The sequence below is a fragment of the Hydra viridissima genome, unplaced genomic scaffold, assembly GCF_058129835.1.
Source record: "Hydra viridissima isolate aposymbiotic clone 2 unplaced genomic scaffold, HvirCarnegie_v1 scaffold_13, whole genome shotgun sequence".
Taxonomy (NCBI): domain Eukaryota; kingdom Metazoa; phylum Cnidaria; class Hydrozoa; order Anthoathecata; family Hydridae; genus Hydra; species Hydra viridissima.
In genome coordinates, this window is record NW_028324312.1 from 1,813,866 (window position 1) to 1,831,239 (window position 17,374).

Genomic DNA, 17,374 nt, shown 5'->3' on the forward strand with positions numbered 1-17,374 from the left:
AGAGGTTCTGGTATGATATTCAAACTTGATTTTTCTACATTTAAACTTGGTTGAATGTTATGAATTCTCTCAATTCGAACAAAAAGAAAACTTTCATGTTTATCTATATCCATTTTATATTCACACTCTTTGTTTTTTTTATTAATATCTTTTTATTAATAAGAGTGATATGTGATTGAATAGCATTTTCATTTTAGTTTATTTGAATATACAAAAACTCATTAATGGTTTGAGATCTTTATAAGAATAATTATGTTACTCCTAATAATTCTGTTGATTCTGTTATTGTTAATAATTACTGCTAAACGAAATAATTAGGTTTTAAGAAATATTTCTTGTCTTCTTCTTATTTTCCTAAACTGCCCCAACATTGCCCTAAACTACCCCCTCTTGTGGGGTAGTTTTGGACAATGGGTAGGTTCGATTTTAAGAAAAAAAAACAACTATAATTTATTTGAACTAGCTGGACTTTGCTTATTTTTGAAGAACGAATACCTAAATTACCTTTTTCAGCAAAAAATTTAATTTTTTGTCAAACAGTACGAAATCTGTAATATCTTTTTAAAGAAGTGTCCTAATGTGCCCCCCTCTCCCCTACTAATGCTTAGAGTACTGTTCAAACACGTTACAGATTTAGAGATCTTATCTTATTGGTACGGAAAATTTAAGACCTTGTTTCATAGTATTAAAAAAATGGCCTCCTAATTTTTTTCCCGTAAATACCAAACCAGAATCTTGTAATTATTGTAGGCCATGATTAGTCCAATCATAATGCTGACTGGTAGTTACTTCTCACGGTGGTTTAATTTTAAGCATTTGCGGATGTTTATAATGCGCATGCGTTACTTTAAAAGCAACATCGTAATTTTGATTTTTTTTTTGTAATGGTCTATTACCGTAACCTAATAAAAGAGGTCGTTTCATTGCTTTGAAGATGTATATACCAGATATAAATTTATAAACTGATAAAATGTGTGGCCAAGGAAAACACATTTTATTTGAAAAACTTAAATTTATTAATTTTTATGTGATAAAATACGCAGGAAAGTCGGAAATTATTTTATGGTCATCCTTAATACTAAAACATAATAATTAAGCCTTTATTAGAACTTTTATGCTTAAAAGCTATATATATTTTAAAAAAAGATGGTTTTAACTTTATGATAAAAAAAAAAATCAGAGTCCGGTTACTATTTTAAGTTTAAAACTTTTGTACATCAAATCTTATATTTTAGTAATAAAAAACACGTAAAAATGACTGAGTCTCATGAAACAAAACTAAAAACATTATACAGAATATGTGGAGAAAGTCTAGATTATGAAAGTGTTCTTTTAACAAAACATATTGTTAAAATAGAGTTTTGTTTTTTTATCCGAATCGATAAGGACCACCCAAATATGCATCCTCAAAAAATGTGTTATAGATGCTTTTCAATATTAAGAAATATTGAAAAATGTTCAAACACTGAACTAAAACTAAGATCTTGGCCTGAAAACTGCATTGTAACTGAATGTGTTTGCTTTAAAGCCAATAAAGGAAGAAAAAAAAAGAAAAAGTTAAGTGGAAGACCTTTAAGTATTAGTTATAGTGAAAATATTTGGACTAGACATAATAAATAACATACAATCTCAACTTTAACCTCAAACAAAATTTAATCTTAAACTGCAAGATATTAACTGCATCTTAAAACCTCATGTGCATCTTTGTATGTGTACTATTTGCAACGACATCATGCATAAACCAATTATTATAAAAAACTGTCTTCATTCATTCTGCGCACCATGTCTATTACCCAGGGCTGTGGAGTCGGTAAGCTGCTGTTCCGACTCCGACTCCGACTCCGACTTCTTGATTTTATCATGGACCGACTCCGACTCCGACTCCCGACTCCGACTCCGACTCCTTCATAAGTAACCAATTTGTAACAACAAATAGTTGTTTGTTTTACTACAGTTATTTGTTTGTAACAATAAATAACTGTAGTAAAATGTTAAGATTGGCTATTTCATCACTATGATACAAATAATCCAACCACTTAGTGCTTTAAACAATATTTATGAGAAAACAATTTCTGAACAAACAACTTTTCTGAACTCTTGTTATGCAATAAACTCTTATGCAGTCGCTAATAACATTATGAATTTGTCAAAATCATGTTTGAAATACTGTCAGTTGGACAATATTTCAAACATGAAAGAACTTGTTCTTCTTTAAGTTCATATTCTTTAAGAATCTTTTCTACTAAGACCTGGAGAAATTTGCTGGTGTGATTAGTTTTGGGGTCTTTTACTGCCAAAGTCTTGGTAACTGCTTCATTTTTTTAAAAAAAGAATTAAACATTGAATGCAAAATAGTTCACTCTGTTAAGAAACACAAAGCGTCCCTTGAGACATTCATTAAGTTCTTCTTTTTGTTTAACAGCTTCTTCAATCACTAATTTTCTAATATTCTCTCTCTCCAGAGAAATAAATTTAATTGAATACTTACAGTCTTTCTGTTTGTGGAGCAACTCTTTGGTGCTTGGTGGTGGCACGCCTAGCTTTCTACTAAGAATATGTAGCACAGTGCCAGACAATTTAAGTCAGGAGTTAGGGGATCATGAAGTTATATAGTTTAAGGGAAGGTAGAGGAGAGCGCAAGGGAGGTGATATATGATTCTCAGTGATAAGCAGCAAAATACCCTATTGCTTATCACTGTTTTAAAGGCCTAAAAATAACATGTCAAACTCCTTGTCCTCCAGTTGTTGCAAACTACAATTCCCATTGTGTCTGGATATTCTACAGCTTTCAGACCATCCTGGGACTTGTAGTTTTGTAACATCTATAAAATCCTTATGAAAATTATAAAACTTTGAATAATTTTTTTTAAACCGGAGTCGGAGTCGGTACAATTTTTCCGACTCCGACTCCGACTCCAGCCAAAATGAGCTTTAATTTTAGAAATTTTAGAAATTAGCTTTAATTTTAAAAAAGTACTTAATCGAGATATGTGAAATAGTTCTGTACATTTTTTATTATGCTAGCACGTTTTGATTTATCGCACTTTACGCTATGACTGACGCAAACATAAACAAAACAATAGATTTTGAAACGCTGCGTTTCAATGCCTTCGAAACTGCTAATAATATTTTACTAAACGATTTTTACGACTCTGATGCGCAAATTTTTCACAGAAATAATTTTGATTCGAAATATTTTGAAACTGAAACTTTTAAAATTGAACTCGAAACTTTAAAAAATAATTTTACTGCAATACACATAAATATAAGAAGTATAAATAAAAATTTTGATAAACTAAAACACTTTCTAATAGATTGCAATTACTCATTTAGTATGATTTGCATAACCGAAACGTGGTGTTCTGATGAATTACTTCAAACGAACACAAATTTTCAAATTCCAAATTATAAACTAATATCTTTTGAAAGAAAAACAAATAAAAGGGGAGGAGGGATCGCAACGTAAGACAAGACCTCTCTATCTCTGATACTGATAGTGAAGTCTTTACTATTGAGATAACGGGTAATAAATCAAAAAGTATTATAATTTCCACTTGCTATAGACCTCCAGAAGGTGATATAAATAAATTTACAAATTTTTTTAATGAAATCTTTCTCAAAATAAATGATAAGGGAAAAAATATTTTCTTTATAGGGGATTTAAATATTAACAGTTTAAACTACAAAGAAAACGCTGATACTAAACTCTTTTTTGATAATCTGTTTCAATTGTGTATCCTCCCAATCATCAACAAACCTACCCGAGTAACCCCAACCTCCGTTTCTGCTATAGACAATATATTAACAAATACATTTCTAGAAACCTCTTTAAAAGCAGGAATTATCAAAACCGATATATCAGATCATTTTCCTATTTATTTTTCATTATCTCAAGATCTAAAAACCTTTAACAATACCAAAACCAAAATTTATAAAAGAAAAATCAATCAAATCTCTATCAAAAATTTTAAAGACTCGCTATTTATAGTAAATTGGGATGGAGTATATCAAGAATGTAACCTTGGACACACAAACTCCGCATACAATTTGTTTATTAATATTTTTCTAGACCACTACAATAAACATTTCCCTGTTGAAGAGAAAGAAATAAAGTTAAAACATTTAAACTGCCCATGGATAACTAACGGGATTAGAAAATCATCAAAAACAAGACAAAAATTATATATCAAGTTTTTAAAAAACAGAAATGAAACTAACTTAACTACATACAAGGAATACAAAAATCTGTTTGAAAAAATTAGAAAGAATTCTAAAAAAATATATTATTCAAAACAACTACAAAACAGCAAAGGTGATATTAAAAAACCTGGAACATATTGAAAGAAATAATAGGTAAAAACCATACAAAATCAAATGATTTACCTGATAAAATTATCGTTAATGAAACTGAATATATCGACAAAAATTCTATCGCTGAAAACTTTAATAGCTTTTTTGCAAACATAGGCCCTAATATGGCTTCAAAAATTCAATGCCCTGATATCTCCTTCGAAACCTATATCACAAACCAACATCTCTGTTTAAATATTTTCTCTGGACTAAACCATGAAGAACTAGAAATTGCAAAAAACTCACTTAAGACGTATAAGGCTCCTGGGATAGACGACATTTGTAGCTATATAGTTGTAAATGTGTTTTCAGTGATAAAACAACCAATATATGAAATATTTAAATCTTCAATTATTACAGGATCTGTACCGAATAAATTAAAAATAGCTAAGGTAATACCAATATTAAAAACCGGAGATTCATTTACACTAAATAACTACAGACCAATCTCAGTTCTACCTGTATTTTCAAAACTTTTGGAGAGAGTAATATACAATAAACTGTATAAATATCTAACAAATAACAAAATCCTAAATGAAAAACAGTTTGGCTTCCAAAAGCAACATTCAACCGAACACGCAATTCTAGATCTTATTAATAATATAAATAACTCCTTTGAAAACAAAAAATACGTCCTTGGAGTCTTTGTTGATTTATCTAAGGCGTTTGACACAGTAGATCACGCTATTTTAATTAGGAAAATGGAAAAATATGGGATAAAAGGTGTTGCACTAAACTGGTTCAAAAATTTTTTACTAGACAGAAAACAATGCGTTATTGCTCATAAAAAAAAAGCTTCAAAATTACTCAAAATAAAATACGGTGTCCCCCAAGGTTCCATTCTTGCACCTCTTTTGTTTTTAATATACATAAACGATCTTCCTAAAGCCTCGAGTAAATTGGATGTCATAATGTTCGCAGACGACACTAATTTATTTTATGCATCCTCATCTATTACAGAACTTTATGAAACTACAAATACTGAACTTGAAAAAATAAACAGTTGGTTAAAATCTAACAAATTATCGCTAAACACAGAAAAAACCAAATACATTCTTTTTCATCCTAACTTTATAAAAATACCTTCCGATTTACCTTCGTTAAATATAGATAATAAAGAAATAGAGAGAACCCGAGCAACTAAATTTCTAGGGATACTTATTGATGAGAACATCTCTTGGAAATCACATATAGATATTTTAAATACTAAAATATCAAAAAACATTGGTATCCTTTACAAAGCAAGTTCTATACTGTCTCCTGATAATTTAAAGTTCTTATACTTCTCGTTCATACAAAGCTACTACATATACGCTAATGTTGCATGGGCGAGTACACATAGATCCAAACTAACCACACTATATCGAAAACAAAAACATGCTGCAAGAATAGTTTTTAATAAGGATAGACTCTCGCATGCTGAGCCACTATTAAAAAATTTGAAAGCATTAAATGTATATCAAATCAATATATTCCAAAATTTGTTATTTATGCTCAAATATAAACTTGGACTTGTTCCTTCTCACTTTTCAAAGAATTTCTTTCAAAATAGCAACAATAGATACCATACCAGAGGAACGGGAAACTTCAAAGTACCTTTCAAAAAAACTACTCTCTCGCGCTTTTCTATTTCGTACCGTGGTCCTTGTCTATATAACAAATTAGTATCCAAAAATACCCAACTGGAAAAATCGAATAACTTAAATACTCTGAAAACATTATTAAAAGATCTTATTTTAAACACTAACAACTTTATGAACTTTTATTAAGCCTAAAACATTCAAAACTATATATAAAACTAACTTTGTTCCGAAACCAATATCAACTCTAATAACTCTAAAAACTGTAAATAACTCAAAAACAAACAACAACAACAACAGTAATAAATTATATTATTTATCAACACTAATAAATAAATAAATTTTTATTTATCAACACTATATATTAAAAAACGACTTTATATTACCTATTTAGCAAATCGTGTACCTACTTATATTTATGTGTATTGTAATAAAATTAAAAAATTAAAAAAAAAAAAAAAATTTTTTTTTTGTTTTTTTTTTGTTTTTTGTTTTGTTTTGTCTGCATTCTTTGTTTTTTGCATTTTTACTTTCATTCTGTCGAAACTGATGACATGATTTTTTAAATATAAATTTATTTTAAATTGAAGTATCCAAAAAAATTAATAACGCAAAGCGGTTTCTTGATGACAAGACCATCGGTCTTCTGCAAGTTTCCCGCGTTCTTTGAAGTAATCTCTAACACTTTACAGTTTTATTTCATATAATATTTGTTATAACGTAATCTTGTGATTTTTTTTTTTTTTTTTTTTTTTTTTTTCTCTTTTTTAACTATACTTAAACTGTAAAGATTGTATTATATATTACGAGTTTATAAAGATTAAAGAACAAAAAAATAAAAAAAAAAAAAAAAAAAAAAAAAAAAGCTCCGACTCCGACTCCGACTCCACGACTCCGACCCCGACTCCACAGCCCTGCTATTACCACTTACCATTGGCAAACTAATATCAAAAACAAAATGCCCTAAATGTTCCTTTTCAATTCCAAGTGATGGGTTAATTTCATCAACCAATGTCATTGAAATGATAGAAAATTTGCAAGAAGTATGCAAGCAAGGTTGTGGTAGATTGTTTAAAGTCACACAACTGTCAGAACGAAAGAATCACCAAAAAACTTGTCAGAAAACTCCGATATCAAGTTCAACAACATTATCAGTATCATCGTCATCAACTTCACAAATAAACTTTTCAGATATATTTGCATTGGATTCAACAAGTGCTATACCAAGAAATATTGAAGTTGCTACTCTGCTTGTAATAAAACAAAAAATGTCTCAAACTACATCCAATGTTATTGAATTTCCGACAAGTGGACCAAGGGTAAGACTATCTTTATAAAAACAGAGACTGTAAAATTACTATAACAAAACAAAAATGCTTTTAATTTTATAATAGGAAACTAAAGTATGATTTTTCGAATATTTTAAATAAGTTACACAACATTTTAGCCCTTATACTTTACATCAACACCAAGAGCCTTCAAAGAAAGTTCAGATGTATGTTTACGCACAATTCGCAGACGACAATTACAGCTAAAACATAGTATGAGCAAAACATGTGGAGAAAGCATCAGTTCTACAATCAAGCAAACTGCTACTCTTTTGAAATCTGTTAATGAAAATGAAAAAGAATATATTCTAAGCAAATCAAATATTTCAAAAGCCAAAATATCTGAAGAAACGATCAGTTTAAAAGAAAACATGAACAGTACTTATGTCAACATGAAAATATTATCTAGGTACACAAGATTGCAATTATTATATAGAAATCTTGAAAAGACAAATTCAATACTTTTAATAGTTATTGATAATAAAAAAAATATTATCATTTTAGGTGGTTGAAAAACAACAATGCAATGTGTGCTTCTAATGCAAAACAAAGAAATGTGGCTAAGAAATGATCATGTGATGATCTTATTGTTAAAAACGCTCCATTTATGATTGAAAAAAAAGATTCAAAAGGTTCTTATGAAATCAAAGATTTGCCATGTGCATATATCGAAAATCTACAAGGACATATAACAAATGTACTAGATAGACTAGATAGGTACAAACAAATCTTTTTTAAAAAATACTTTAACATCCTACAACTAACTAAATTACTTAAAAATACTACAATAAATTAAATACAATACTATAAAAACAAAAACTAATTTTTCTTATTTTATTTTTAGCAGCAACCTCTTATTATACAACAAAATTAAAGACAATCAAATCCATATAAAAATAGGAGGTGACTATAGAGGTGGTTCATTAAAAACGATTTATCAAGTAGCTAATGTGGAAAAGCCTAATGCCAAAACTAATACAATAATATTTAATATATTTGAGGCAAAAGATTATAGCACAAATTTGAAAATTTCATTGGCAAGATTTACATCAGAAATTGATTAGTTGCAAAAAATGATTTGGAAGTAAGAACATATTACAAGCAGCAAAGTAATTCAATTATTCAAGCACACTAAAATTCAAAAACATCCAACCAATATTTGACATAAACAAAATCATCAACTATTCATTTCTTAACATAATTGTCAGCATTATGATAGATTACAGTTTGTTTTTTAAAGAAATGTATAATAATTTAATTCTGTTCAATTTTAGAGAAAAACAGATTCGCGTATTTGTATTTGGTGATTATGAATTCTTGTGTGCAAGTTATGGAATAACTGGTGCAACTGGTGAGTACATATTTAATACAGATTTCTTTAAAAAAACTCATCTGGGCTAGATACATGCAGCATGACTTATTTTGTTTTTTTAACACAAACTTGTTCAATTACTTTAGGTAGACACTCATACCTGTTTTGCAACATCACAAGTCAAGGAATGTCAAATCCAATTAAAGATAACATTGAAATGCAATTACTTAAGACACTGGACTTATCTCTAGCAAAATTTAACAACCATGGTGCAGATCCCAAGTTTGCCAAGTTATGTGACAATGTTATTGACCAACGGTTGTTCAATGTGCCACTTGATTAGGTGCTTTGCTTTTATTCATTATTCACATTATTTTAATTTTATTTGTTAGGCATTATTCGCAAATTTGCGTGAATAATTGTAAAAAATATTATACAATATTGTTTACGATTTATACAGTTATTGGTGGGGTTAATGTAAATGGTGGTGTATGCAATTGTAAATGATAATATAAACTTTCTTGTGCTATTACATAGGAGTTCCTGCTTTACATATCTCACTTGGTATATACTTAAAGATTTTCAATATGTTTGAAGACTTTTGTCACACAATTGACATAAAAATTGCAGGTTGAATGGCAGTGACCTACCAAACGCTTGACTGTGAGGAATTTAATGCATATATAGAGCGCCAGCGCCAAATAAAATACTGCAAAATGATTTAAAGAAAATAAATTGCAGTATTAAAGCCTACATAATGTTTCTGTCAGTATTTTAATCCTTTATAATAAAAAGAAAGCTTACCAATCTTTAAGAGTATTATACTATCACAAAAAAAAGTAACCGGTTTTTGATTTTTGCTTTAAATGATTCAAAAACTTTTTTATTTTCAAAAAAAAAATCAAAATCACTTTAGAATATAATGTAAGTACAGGTTTAACTCCGCCTAAAAAACAGCTAAGTTTCACTTTAGTCCCACTTCTATTCTCTTTGTAAAGTTATTTAAATGATAGCTTTGATGACACATACCATACCTAAAGTATTGATTTGATATCATTTCTTATAGACTTTTTAGAAATATCTACAAATAAATCTAATCTGAAGATGAGGCAACTTTATTTGTTGTTCTCTGTTTACTTGAAAACATCATTGTTTACCAACATTTGAACAAAATATAACGCATGCGCATAATAAATGTCCATTACTAAACCAACGTGTTCTTGCTTAAAATTTCATAATATTCCGAGAATTACTCCGATTTCTCAGAAACGATTGACAAACCTGAATAAAAAAAGCTTTCAAAGTATAACCTACTTAAAAAATGTAAATAACCACTGATTGAATTTTTAGATAATTTTTAATACGGCACAGTAGAAACTGTCAAGCTGCAATATATATATATATATATATATATATATATATATATATATATATATATATATATATATATATATATATATATATATATATATAAGAAAAATAAACGTTAACGCACTTTTATCAACAACTTTATTGAGTTTTAGAAGTTTTATATTTTTTAGCAAACTGCCTGTAGACTTTGACTAAACTTTCTAGATTTAAAAAAAGTTTAAACGAAATGAATTGTTGTGGAAGACTTGTACAATTTGTTATTGCCCTAATAGTAACTGGTATTTCGACCTTGCTCGTTGCAACAGTCGGCTGCAGTTCACGTACAGACATACGTTTGATTATAGTTTATTATTTGATAGCACTTAACATTTTAACAGCGTTTGTATTCTGGATTGATAAATTGTGCGCCGTTTCCGGCAGTTGGCGCATTGCAGAAGTAGTGCTTTTTTGGTTGGCATTTTATGGAAGTCCAATTGGTGCAACTTTCGGCATATATTGTATATTCTGTACTCATAAAACAAGCAAGTTAGCTTTTTTGGGAATTGCAATCTGTTTAATGGTGTTTAATTTAATTTGGGTCGCAATCTACTTAATAGCAACAAGTCATAAGACAATGGCAAAATGTTATGAATGAAAAACTTTAAAAGGAAATGACATTTTTTTTAAACCATAAAATAATGATTTCTTTATTGCGGTAAAAGTGAAACTGATGGCGACATGTAACTCCCGCTCAAAATGTTTTAATTGAACTCCATTGTTTACTTAACGTTATTTCTTTTGGTAATCATCTGTAATCGCAGAAACCATAAAAGGCCATTTTGCAAAACACAGGTAGCATTAGCAAAATGAATCAATTTGATATTTAAAGTTAAAAAAAACAGGGAAAATTTTTATTTTGTTTCAATGTATTTTTGTTACTTCTTTCTTTTAAATATAAGTAGGTTCAGATGAAGTTTGTAATTTATATTTCTGAGATATGGAAATTATATTATATGTTAAAAGATATCATCAAAATGTGTTTTTTAAGCTTTAAAGCATAGTGCTTTTTGTTGTTATTGTTGTTGTTGTTGTTGTTGTTGTTGGTGTTGTTGTTGTTGTTGGTGTTGTTGGTGTTGTTGTTGTTGTTGTTGGTGGTGGTGTTGTTGTTGGTGGTGTTGTTGTTGTTGTTGTTGTTGTTGGTGTTGTTGGTGGTGGTGGTGTTGTTGTTGTTGTTGTTGGTGTTGTTGTTGTTGTTGTTGTTGTTGTTGTTGTTGCTGTTGAAAAAGAATTAAACTTTCAAACAGATATGAGTAAAACTGTTCTCCTTAAAATGAATTAAAAAAGGGCGCTAATGCATTTTTGTACCCCTCTTCCCTTCCTTTTTTATTGTTGCAGATTATGAAAAATATTAAAAACATTTGAAATGAAGAAAATAAAAAATATCAAAACAATCAAAAGTTTGTTTTTTGACTGACGCAAAGCGCTCGTTAAAAAAATGAATTATTTTAAGCTCGTTAGCTTAAAAAAAAAAGAAAAAAAAAAAAGCCTTTCTGCACAATGATATTCTCCATATTCAACATAGTCAATTTAAAATGCAAAATTTAAAAACTACTCCATGTAAATCAGTAGCCGGAATAAATATTTCATTACTGTAACATTTCATTTCTGTAACTATTTGCAATTTTAAAACACAAGACAGGTATTTCAAAAATATCCAATTTTACTAATCATTAGCCTTTCTTAATTTTTTGTTTTTTGTTTTTTGCTTTACAAATTCATTCAAACTAGTTCTTTAATGATTAATTTAAAAAGTCGAAATTAAATTGGAAGGTTGAATAAAGATTAAAATGATGTCTTAATTTTGACAAGCTAATCGCTGAAAGTTAATCAATCGTGAAAACCATGTCTTTATGAATTGTAATATTATTTTTTAAAATAATATTACAAATTATTGTTCTTAAAAGAACCTTAAAAAAAAGTAGTAACAACGTTTTCATATCTATCATTCTAGAAGAAAAAAATAGCAGTCAAAAGCTTTATAACTTTAGACTACCAAGATGACGGCACACAGTGACCTAGATTAAGCTAAAAATGGTAACCCACCCCCCTCAAAAAATAAAAAATATATTAATAATTTTTAGACTTAAAGTTTTAAAGGAAACTCCTTTTTTAGTCCTCAACTTAAAAAACTTCTCTAGAAATCATTTATTTTAATTTTAGAGGTAAATATGTAACAAAAATTAAATTAATTTTGTTAGCAACGCTATTTACCACCAACCTACATCTTTATTATTATTTATGCTAAAGCGAACGCCGAGAAATATGTATGTGCTTCTTTTTTCTTATGTTTAAAAAAGAAATATATATATATATTTTATATACACTTTTAAACATAAATATTAGCAAAATAAAGTTTCACGTTGTTCCATGATGTTCCACTTTGTTTCACGTTTTTTTTTTTTGAAACAAAATCATTAAATTATAGCCAAATAAATCCTGTTGTATTTGCTCCAACCTTCTGCTTCTTAAGAAAGTATTTTAATCTGAGTTATGCATAGTTTTATCATCTGCAACACCATCCTTCCCTTTTCGTTTTAAAAACGGTATCCGGGAGTTTGTGTAAAAACAGCAATCTAATATATTTTATTTTGAAAACGGAAGATTCATCTTAGAGCTTATCCAAACATTAGTTGGCGACCATTTATGTTTTATTGAACAGTAAAATGAAATGGTCGGATCTATTTTTTAAAATTCGGTTTCTATCAAAATTAGCAGCAAATATCAAAGCTTAATAGAATTTTACAGACTTTTATTTCTGATATTTCTTCAAAGAAAAAAACTGTATAGTTAATCTTTAGAAGCAAGCATCTCCTATGGGACATTTATCTCTTTAATAAACAATAAGTTAAATGTTAATTACCTTTTTTATGTTGATATTAGTGCTTTGTAAAATATTACTTAAAAACTTATTTTATTACGGTCTATTAGTGTGGTCTGTTTTTAACTTTATTTTTCATATTTTACGTGGGTTTGATCCAGGCCCCTAATTTGAAAGATATTATTTTAAAGAAAATAAACCTGTTAATAAAAAGTTAAGTTTTAGTTAACAAAAAATGAAATGTTGATTACGTTGCTGTTAAATACGTCATGCGCAGTGGAAACCGTTTTTATTTATTTAGTTTGCAATACTTTACTCTTGCCGAAATCCGGTTTCTTTTGTAGGAGAACGCAATAAAAATCCTAATTAAAATTTAAGTTTCATTGTGCTTTCATAACTTAAGTTTACCCAACTGGAAAGAATACATTACAAAGTTTGTGTTTTTGACTTAAAGGACCGCTAATTACTCATTAAAAAGTTACTTGATTGGAGATAATGAAAATGATTGATGAACACAATGTAGGTATGTGCGTATCTGCTATTCACGGCACCAATTTTAAAGATAAAATCTGTGACCATTTTTTCACCGCGTGCTCGAGGTAGGTGTCGTTAGAATGGATTTTTCTCGTCTTCTTTTTAGAATTTTATTTGACTTAAATAATATTTTAAAAGTAGAGTGCTGTAAGTTTACTGCAATTTATTTTTTTTTTGCACTAACTAACTTTTTTAGTGATTTCATTGCTATTGAAAACTTCATTCCTGCTCTGGAAGTGAATTGACATTGAAGGGATGATGGGTTTTTTTCTAACTTTTGAATCAGTTTTATATATCTATTTTCTATGTACCTACCAAAGTTCATTAAAAAATAATGACACGCTCATATTCTATTTTTGCACGCAGTAAAGGTACCAAGTATTCTTCTGTTGTATAGGTTGGGGGGGGGTCGTGGTGGGGGATTCACGATTATGAGCATTTTGTGTATTTGACTTTTTTATTCATTAAAAAATTGTTTTTTTTAGAAAAATGAAACTTTATTTAAAATATTGGTGATTTTTTAAAGTAATCAAAACGTGATTTACACACAAACACACACAAAAAAAAACCATATTCTGTTATTAGTTGAATAAAAATATAACCGAGCCAAAGTAATGCGCTATAAACTAAAAAATGAAGTTCAATTATAAAACCACCGTAAGCCGAACGCTAATTTTTTAAGTTGGTTGCAGTTTTCTTAAGCATTCCTTATAATGAATTTTTGTCACTTAAATGGGCATAACTTTTAGTAGAATCATTGGTTTTTTATGAAATTTTCACCATCGTAATACTGATTTAAAGCTCTTTACAATCATGTATAATAATTAAATATTTGAGTAGTTTAAAACTTTTGCACACATACCTACACAATGAAATAATGGATTTCAGTGATTTGTTAGCTGGATTTGTTGAAATGAAAAGCAGACAGAAATATGATTTCTACATACTTCATTAGGACATTACTAATGAAGCAACAACGCATACTAGTCAATGCCACTTGTTAACTAACTTCATCAATGAACAAAATTGAGTTTGACCAGTCCTATCAGCAACTTTAGGAGTATTAAGCAAATTATGAGAAGACCCTGCATACACAGCAAGTCGCACTTCAAATTTTTAGTCGCTCGCTTAAACTTTTTTCCATCCCGAGGATTTTTAAAAAAATTTTGGTGATATCCAAGCAGGGTCGGACTGGCTTGAAAAAACAGCCCGGGAAGTTTTGTCACGGCGGCCCATTTCATTGTATGTTGCATATATATATATATATATATATATATATATATATATATATATATATATATATATATATATATATATATATATATATATATATATATATATATAATATATATATATATATATATATATATATATATATATATATATATATATATATATGCAACATACAATGAAATATTAATTTCATTCAGCAAAGATAAAAAATAAATTAAAAAATTTCTTATGGGTTGTAAAAATAACGAGTTATGTTAAAAGTACAATATAGGCATCGGTACAATATTAGCAACCTTACCCTATTACTGATGTGGTTAGAAATCATTTTCGGTATCGATTTGATGATATTAGGTGGGTGATTGGAGTTGACGTTGATATACATAGGGTTATCTCCTTGTTTTCGGTAAGGTTGAAAAGTACTGTCAAGGAGATTAAGTGTGGTGTCGAGGAAGTTTTTCAATTTTTAAATTAGATTTAATAGTAATAGAAAGGTTGAATTTATCTTTAAAAATCTTGACAAAATTTTTCTTTATTTTTTTTGACTGAGGGCCGCTGATATTATAAAAGCAGCAGAGACCATCATCTCTATATAGTCCTGTGGTGTTGAGCCCGTAATCACTAGCAATAGTATATAATATGTAAAGGCCTACTAACTCGCACAGTTCAGCTCCGTCAAAACTTCCCATAGTAACGTCAAAATCAGGGTCGCCTGATTTTTTGCTCCACATATTTCCTGCGAAAAGTAAAGTTTTCGCAGAGTGGTTCGAGTCCATTTTAGACAAAAAATTATGTACTTTTATTCAATACGACATTAACGAGTTCTACCCTTCTATTTCAAAACAATTACTTCATGACTCTTTAATACACGCTAAGAAGTGCACCATAATTCCTGATGAATCAATCAATATCATCTACCATACTAGGAAAACTGTACTTTTCGCAGGAAATAATATGTGGAGCAAAAAATCAGGCGACCCTGATTTTGACGTTACTATGGGAAGTTCGGCCCACTCCAAGCCTGTATCCAAGTTTCTTCAATTGCCAATGGCAATTTTTATTTTGGTAAAATTTAACTATAACACAATTATCTGCATCAATATGACGATAATGGGCTGGAGTTTTGGAGGTGAACTACGGTGTCTAACCTTTTCTGCGCACAGCCCTCTAACGAGATATAGTAGAAGTGTTGCATGAAGTGCCTAATGAATTCATTAAACTATTTTTAATGACTTTTTATTTCACTTTTAAACCTTTTCATCAGTCTGCCAATGACGTGTAATTTTATCTCAGGTTAACACTTCATTAAATTTAGTTGGAATGTAAAATATAGACGGTCCATTTGAGTTTTTAGAAATTAGGCCAACTTTATACAACAGAGAAGCTCATTCATATAAACAAGTTATTAAAATTGCAAGTAAAAATTAAATTAACATTGATGGTTTTCAATTGAATTTGATCAAATTTTAATTTAACAGAATGGATAAAAGTTTATGAATTTAAAAGTAAGGTTTAGCCCACGGAGAGATTTGAACTCTCGACCCCTAGTTTACAAGACTAGTGCTCTAACCACTGAGCTACGCGGGCTTGTAAAATTATAGCAAAATACAAAATATATTTTTAATAATTTGCGGCTGCTGTGATTGTTTAGAGGATTTTTAATCCTTTCTAGTTTAATGCGTCCGCCTAAAATAATCCCAATTTAAGTAAGAATGAGCATGGAAAACCCCAATAGTAATTATTACTTCACATTAAAATGGCGCTTTAACACTTTCTTTTTTTTTCTAAAACGCGTTTATGAACAGATTTTTTACGTTAATTTATTTCGCTTTTAGTTCTTTGTGAAAAGCAGGATATAAAGTGGAGTTTAAAATACTTTGTCTAAAACCACTGATCTCAAAAAAAAAAAAAAAAATGTTTGAAGGTCAGTGATTTAATCATGTTTCTATCGCAACATGCAATAAAGATGACTGTTAGATTTTTTTTAACAACTATTTAACGCATTTTTTGAATTCGTGCAAATTCGTTTTTGATTTTAACATTTACACTAAAGTTATTGGCACTTTAGTTTCTTAGAAATTTACGACCCAATCGAAATGTGTTTATGCCGTTCAACAATTACTGAATGAAACAGAAAAGCGTTCATAAGCTTCAAATTTTAATTACTCAGATGCAGCTTTAATGACGTCACCTTAAACTTATTTTTAAAAATGCTCATGGCGTCTTAACTATCATATTTAATTTGAATTTATAAAAAATTTTACATGACCAAATGTTTATTGCAGCCTTTATCTTTTAATTCTTAAACGGTTTTTAAATTAAAGGAATGCTGATCATCTAATCCTACATTAATCAAAAAAATATCTCCGCTCGTGGTCCGAATTTGTTGTCAAGAATGACGGATAATGGTATTGTATAAAATGCATACAACTGTGCACGGTGCACATGAATCGTGCATATTTCAGCTGTACAACGTCAAAACACAGTATCTGTATTTTTCATAATTTTTTAAGTTGGGCCGCCAACTTAACTTCATACTTATCACTTGAAACTTCATAATTGAAGTTAAGTTGGCGGCCCAACTTAAAAAATTATGAAAAATACAGATACTGTGTTTTGACGTTGTACAGCTGATTTGCATACATTTACAACCTTGCAACACATCTCCTGAATTTTTTTTTTTTTAAATTTTCATTAAAAAGCATTTGTTCAATCCAAAGCATATAAAAAAAAAGAAATAACGTATTTTAAGGGAGTTCGCTGGAATTTCGTTGCTTGAGATAAGCAATGATATGTTATATATACTAGATGT

General features: G+C 29.0%; 1 non-coding gene and 1 pseudogene across 2 annotated transcripts; one reads left to right on the forward strand and one right to left on the reverse strand.

Moving 5' to 3' along the window:
* Positions 1–433: 433 nt before the first annotated feature.
* Positions 434–9,931, forward strand: LOC149879985 (uncharacterized; annotated as a pseudogene). The gene is made up of 7 exons (XR_016446366.1): positions 434–1,786; positions 6,848–7,249; positions 7,378–7,667; positions 7,763–7,975; positions 8,103–8,342; positions 8,533–8,609; positions 8,717–9,931. The product of XR_016446366.1 is annotated as an uncharacterized LOC149879985 (transcript).
* Positions 9,932–16,076: 6,145 nt separating this feature from the next.
* Positions 16,077–16,149, reverse strand: Trnat-ugu (transfer RNA threonine (anticodon UGU)). The gene has a single exon. It is a non-coding gene; the product is annotated as a tRNA-Thr (tRNA).
* Between the last annotated feature and the right edge of the window lie 1,225 nt (positions 16,150–17,374).